General features: G+C 38.0%; 1 protein-coding gene across 5 annotated transcripts in view; it reads right to left on the minus strand.

The window, feature by feature from the left end:
- LOC120413218 (PTB domain-containing adapter protein ced-6) overlaps positions 1-6,918 on the minus strand; it is a 64,456-nt gene extending 57,538 nt beyond the window's left edge. For 4 of the 5 annotated variants that reach the window (XM_039573944.2, XM_039573943.2, XM_039573939.2 and 1 more), the window contains exons 1-2: positions 6,760-6,918; positions 5,674-6,099 (exon numbers count right to left, since the gene is read on the minus strand). The gene's annotated coding sequence lies outside the window, so the exon portion shown is untranslated. The remainder of the gene's footprint in view (positions 1-5,673; positions 6,100-6,759) is intronic. The other variant, XM_052709480.1, reaches the window with a different exon arrangement.
- Between the last annotated feature and the right edge of the window lie 179 nt (positions 6,919-7,097).

Raw genomic sequence — 7,097 nt, forward strand, 5'->3', positions numbered from 1 at the left:
TTACACTTAGTCTATTGCTCTCTTTTGGTTGAAATATAAGGGCAGAACTAAGTAAAATAAGAAAAAGACTTAAAAAATCTTCAAAACATTAACCTTGATTGTTCAAAATAATGTTAAGGTGTCTCCAACTTAATTTTGGCATTAAATTGGCATGACAAAAAACTCGTCAAAGTCAATTAGAGAAAGGTGTGCACAAATTGACAAATAATGGTCCAAATGGTTCCAAATTAATTTTCGTGTACGGTTTGCCAACAGCAATTTCTCAACCGGCACAAAACAGTAAACCATTGAATCCGATGATGAATCACAACTCGTTTGCATTTCTTGCAGCTGAGCGCTCGACTAAACTCATAACACGGTTTTTTGATATCACATGCAGTGAAAAGTCACACACACACACATACACACACACACACACACCTACACGCAAAACTTTCACACCGCCACAAAAAACCAACAATGATCAACGGATAACCGCAACGAATTGGCAAACGAAACGGAGTTCCATCCGACAGAGGAAAACAACAAAAAATATTGTTAACCTCTTGATGACCAACTCTATAGTTCATTTTTTTACTGTTTTTGACACTTTCTTCTTTGTTTGCTTGTTTCTCATTAAATGACGTCATTATACTAAAAAAAAAAATTCAATTATGTTTTTTTTAATCTTTGAAAAGGCCATTGGGTCTTTAGTCTTCCAATTCAAACAATTTTAAAAGACGCAGCAACAAAAAACAAACACGGACCCAAGTGGGTTACGAGAGCCCGCCGGTCACCAAACATCGTGCGCGCGCGCGCAAAAAGGTCGTCCCCACTCGTTTTGCAGGAAATGATTAAATTTGGAATATATGACACAACGATACCTGCGCGACGGCGGCGCAGAGGACTTTTTGAGTTGTGCGTTTCGACTTTCTTTTCGGCGGGTTTTGGTTACGAAATTTGCATTTATTAAGGTGCAGAGAGGCTTTCGAGCGAAATATTGTATTAATTATAATTATTAGAATAATATTGGGGAAAATTTTATTTTTCAGAGGTTCTTTTCAAAAGTTGATATTAGAATAAGAAATCGCATAATACAAAGGTGAAAATCAATACTTAAACAAAAATCAACACTCACATAACTCCAACGTCAATACAATTCTGTTTTGGTCGGACAAACAAGCATTTGGGAGGTTTATGTAATTTTTGCTTGTCGTATCAATAAAACGAGCAACGACAAAACAACAAAATTTGTCTAAGCTAAGAAAACAAAAATAACAGTCGCTTACATTGTTCTGGACGGATTAGCGTCATTACCTTTCAAAGTCTTTGACGAACAAAGTCTTTATTTAAACAGGTGGTTGTCCAAAATAACAGTGCAAATAACACAAAAAGACAAATTCGGCAACACGACCGTTTAAGACATGATGAAAAATCACTCGAATGACTGTTTATCTAACAGTTTAAAAGAATTTTGGTACGAGAAATATTCGTCCGCCGTGAACAACATTTTATAATTGGATCATCAGTGAGATATTGGCATTTGAAGTTTAACCCTCTACAACCCAGTCCCGCCTTTAGACGGGCTTCGATCTGAAAATTCACTTAAAATCAAATTTTAATCCAATTTTTGATCTTTAAAAAGCATTGGAATGAAAAAACTCTTAAAATTTAAGAAAATTGACTGTTTGGAAGTTTGACTTGTTTTATGTGACTTTACCAATGTTTTTTGAAAATGTCATTTTTTCTGGGGTCTTTGGGTGTTTCTTACTAATATTTCCCCTATATTTTGTGAAAATAAGTATGCAGTAATTTTTGGAGTGTACCATACAAAATGATAATGGCATCGCTCTAAAGTAAAAAATGTGAAAAACAAGCAAAAAATTTAAAAAGTGACTTAAAAACATGGTAAAACTAGATAGGCAAAAGGTAATGATAGACGATGGTAGAGTAAGCCAAATACTATCAGAAACCAACATAAACTTAACAAGATAAATGCAAATTAAAATACTAAAAATGAGACAAGAAAAATATAAAACAAGAGAAGTTAAGTTTTTCCTAGAACAAAAGTTGCTCAAAATGACATCCTGAGCACGGGAATAATAAAAAAGTTTCTCGCACATAACTCTCTTAATATCTCACAAAACTATGAAAGTTTTGCATTAAAAACCAAATCAAAATATAAAATTGTTGTACAATTCTCCTAACTAACAGTACCATCGCAAGCTATTTTGGGCCGTTGATTGACCTCTAAATCATGAAATATTCGATATCAAACCGTTACACTATAAGTTTAAAATTATGGAACTATGCTGCCAGTGCAAAATGCCGAAATGTTTAGCAAAAATATTATTTTCCGTTCATGTGTTGTAACTAAATACTTCTTAAACAGTATGTTAAACCTTACTTTTGAATAGATTTTGATTAGGATTTACACTTCTTGCAATCAAAAACATTATTGTCTCAAAGGAAACAAATAAAATAATTTAAATTAAAGTAAAAAAAAATGCTGAAGAAAGAAAGAAAAGAAGCTGAAAATATCGACATGTGTTTTTTTAAAAGCTATTTCACCATAAATTGAGTGATAATGAGTTATTCTGGGCTCAGTTCTGGTTCTGGTTCTGGTTCTTCCAGAATACTGTTAGAATAGTAAACATTTCTGCTAGAATGCTGTTAGAAAAATTAGCTCTGTTCGAACACATCGTATGGGACGATTTGTCCCAAACATATGTTTTAACTTGTCCCGCCCGTGTGGATCAATCGTACCACGCACTGGACTCACATTCCAGAGGTCGACGGTTCGAATCCCGCGGCGGGCGCTCTAAAATTCTTTGTGTAAATATGGGTATTCGGCGCCGTCGCTTCGTGCCGTACTTTCATACACTTAGGAGCCCAGAGCGGCGAAGTCCTTGTAGATAAAAAGGAAAACACTAGTGGTTGGTACTAGCAATGGTGGCCGACAGCTATAGGGTCAACTTCGTTTTGTATGTTTTATATTGGAATCTTTAGAACAATGCAGCAATTTATCTGTTTTCCCGAAACTTTTTAAAAAAGAAAAAAAAACAAAATTGTCACAACAACTCAAAAATGACAAAAAATCATGTGAGACAACTTTTCCTTTATGAGCAGTACAGTGAAACCCCGGTGGTTTGACAAAGTCAATCTAAAGAGTGACGAATTTTCACCTTCCATATTGTTACTGAAACTTCCAAAACAAACCTTTGACAATGATTGTCAAATTAGCCTAGGGTTACTGTTTTCAACTGGATTGAATGATACATTTAAACCTAAATTTTAATGTTTTCTTATATCTTTGATATCCAGAGTTTTTTTTTTTTTTTGATTAGGTCCTGTAAACATTTGAAATAAAATAGCTTATATGTCCTTTAAAAAAAAACTCTGGATTTATAACATGTTATTAGGAGGGAACAACAGGTTTTATCCCTTATCCCCGAATCCCACTTTCCCGAATCCCATATCCCCGAAAATCATTTCCCCGAAAATTCCACATCCCCGAAAATCATTTCCCCGAAAGTGCCACTTCCCCGAAAATCATTTTCCCGAAAATTCCACATCCCCGAAAATCATTTTCCCGAAAATTCCATATCCCCGAATGTCATTTACCTGAATGGCCATTTTACCGAACTGTCGTTTTCCCGAATTTACATATACCCGAATGGTTACTTCACCGAAAAATCAATTTTCCCGAATGATAACCTTGATATAAACTAAATTGTTATTTTGGGATTTTTTTTTATAAAAGTATGACGTTAATATTAAATTCTCCTACGTGTTTTTTAAGATTAAAACCGTAGAAGGCCATCCATAAACCACGCGGACGCTTCATGAGTGCGGGGTATTGAGATCATCCACGTTCCATAAAAAAGTATTTTTTTGTAGCGGCGATTTTCAGCAAAGGACAATTTTTCAAAACGGTATCTACGTGGTAAGGATTGAACAGCAACGATAGCTTTATGCGACGACTCGATGCGCAGGATTCAGTTTGTTCTAGATTTTGTTTAACTGAACTGATTTGTCTTTATCAATTTTAGCTGGATGAAGGCTATGAACAACTTTTTTATTTATTTTTTTACGTCCAATTCGAGTTCTGCGACCAACCCTTTCAATCAAATCTAAATAGTTGATTATTGAATTACAAAATGCATTTTTTGAATATTTCATCACCGCCATTTTAGATTTAAAATTACTAAATCACTTTAAAGTAGTTTAGGGACTCGACAGCCAAAAAAAAAGACGACTAAATTTTTTTTTATTATTCGATTATCCGAAGTGAACTTTTGACAAGGCCTTCGGATAATCGAGTCTGGACTGTATTTTGATTTTCAACTAAATGCCTTTTTTGCGAAATGACCAATGTATCAAATCGACGTTGTTGTGTTATCTTGTCCTTTGTCGCTTTTTGACGTTCCGAGAAAACGCGCTTTAATGTTTGGCCTTGAATAAACGAAAAATAGAGCCAAACACGTTTTGTTTGGTTGACCATTCTGTGCATTGTCCCGAAGTTTGGTTGATTTTGGTTGCCAATGTCCCGAGTAACAATTACAATTTTTTGCGATAGTCGGGCCTGAACGTGTGTCAAACACGTTCTGACCTGAAATCCCTCTGGCCAGTTGTTGTACTAACATCAATTTGAATATTCAAAATTCAAGTGAAGCTCGGAATTTTTTGAACGTTCAATTGTGGACATGATACTTCATTGATCGCTACTTCCCCGAACCCGGTCTGACCGGGTTTGGGGAAGTGGCGTTCGGGGAAATGGCCGTTCGGGGATATGGTCATTCGGGAAAATGATTTTCAGGGATGTGGAAAATTAGGGGAAGTGGCCATTCGGGAAAATGGTTTTTAGGGGAAGTAGCCATTCGGGGATGTGGCCGTTCGGGGAAAGGGATTGTTCGGGGAGATGATTTTCGGGTAAATGACATTTCGGGGATGTGTCTTTTCGGAGATGTGGAATTCGGGGAAATTTCTCTTCGGGAATGTGGGTTTCGGGGAAATGTCATAGATTCGAACAACAGATTTGTTTGGTTTCAAGTAGTTTCAGGTTTTGGTTCATTACTCTCATACAAAAAGAGTCGAATGCTCAAAAACTGAACGCAGAAAAGCAAACGTGCCACCACAATTTCACTCTGCCACGAGAAGCATCAAAAGGGCTCCGAAAGTGAAACAATTTCCATACTACACACACACACAAACACACTCGCACAAACACTTTCATTGCCCATTTCGTATACACACAGCCCCCATTGTGCACTTAATTGTGTGTAATGTGCACTTGTAAGCACACACATTGCATTGTGCTGTAGAAAATCAGATGCAGGAAAAAAAAACTACAATAAAAATAGCTCTCTGGGTGTTTGCGAGAGGGAAAATCAGATGATCACATGGAAACTTTGCAAACTTGTTTTTTTTAACGAGTTGAAGAATGGGATTTGCACTAAATTAGCTATATTTTAGCTTTGAATGCAACTTCTGCAGTAAAATTTGACATTCCACAGCTTGATCTTTCGCGATGACAAATTTTCCAGCAGTGAAAGAAATGGGGATAACCCCACAAGTCACAAATACATGCGCGCGAGAGCGCCTCAGGCCTTAATCTTAAGGTTTAAGGTACAAATTAAGGGGTGAGGGGGTGACCATACAGAAGGGGGAGTTAAGGGGGGACATATACGTTACCTAACTTTGGCGAACTTTCAAACACACGACGTCGTCGTCACTGCTTTGAGCACTTTGTGTAGTGCTGCTTGTTTTTTTTTTTTGTATTCCTACTGCAAAACTCGCTTTGCCTGCGCGATTTCCGTGTCTTCGTGAATTTGCTACGCTTGTATGTGTGCACGCTCGCTGTTCTGTACGTGTGCGTGTGTCGTCGTTGGGGTCTCAACTGCGGCTCTACTGGGGCGCTGGTTCCACCGCTACTACACAGCTACAGTGTGTGGTGATATTTCAGGCTTAATCCACAATCTTGCGCACAAATTGCACCAATTTCAAGGACTTTGGCAAACTTTCACTTGCACTTTTCTTCCGAAATGTAGGCAACACGCACGGCACACGCATTCACAATCACCGATCGTACTCACTTTCCCGAATTTCTGCCCGGTTACCCTGGAAACGGAAACACTGAGTATTTTATTTTTCATACAACGGTTGGTGTCCTGGCTAAACGTCACGCGAATACTTCAAATTTCAAGAGCCTGAGAAGGCACTTTGCTAATTTGGCGAGTTTCTCAACTATTTATCCTACAACAAATGATCGGGTTTTTTGTTCCTTCAATGCAGTATACTCTTTTGTAGTAGTTGTTGTTGCTTCGCATGAGAGGTGACTCTGCACACCTTCTTGCCTTTCGTTCTCGCGTTTGTGCCCCGTATAATACACGTACCTTTTTCTGGCTCTTTCGATCAGTGCCTTTTTTGTGCCCAGATCTCAACTTGTCAGCAAACTAGTAAGTAGCTTAATGTTTTTTAGAGTGTACGAACAACGCCTAAAAGTGTCAAATTTATCCCGAATTCAAGTCAAAAGTGCAACATCAGAATCTAACAATACAAAAGGGAGCACTAAAATAGCACTAAATTCCACACAACGTTTCAAAAGGGCACAATCCAAATAAACAACAACAAAAAAACTGAACAAAATTTAGCGAGCCCAATCAGGCGCACTGAAACACAAATATCACAGACACTGCGACATAGACAGAGAGCGCAACAGGAACGGAATAAAAAAAAAACAAGTAAATAACCCAAGAAACGCGAACAAACCACACAAACCTCAAAAAGAACACCTCACAAAACAACTGCGTCGTTGCTTGCACACGCGTCAGAGAGGGAAAGAAGCACACTCGTTCAGCTGTACATTGGCACTGACCAGGCCGAACGCGGCTGGAGCCGATCGGAGCTGGTTTTCCGGAGGAGCGCAGATGATCACGGTACGTACTACCACTACTACCAAGCGCTAAGCCAGCCGACGATCTCTGGAAACTGGAATCGAATGTACGAAAGAGGAAACAACATGGCGCCACAGGTGGGATAGGATAGGTCGGAAACATTTAATACAAATCAAAAACAGAATTATTCAAACCTAATCTGAAAACCGACCAAACAACCGC

Source organism: Culex pipiens, chromosome 3 (genome assembly GCF_016801865.2).
Source record: "Culex pipiens pallens isolate TS chromosome 3, TS_CPP_V2, whole genome shotgun sequence".
Classification (NCBI taxonomy): Eukaryota; Metazoa; Arthropoda; class Insecta; order Diptera; family Culicidae; genus Culex; species Culex pipiens.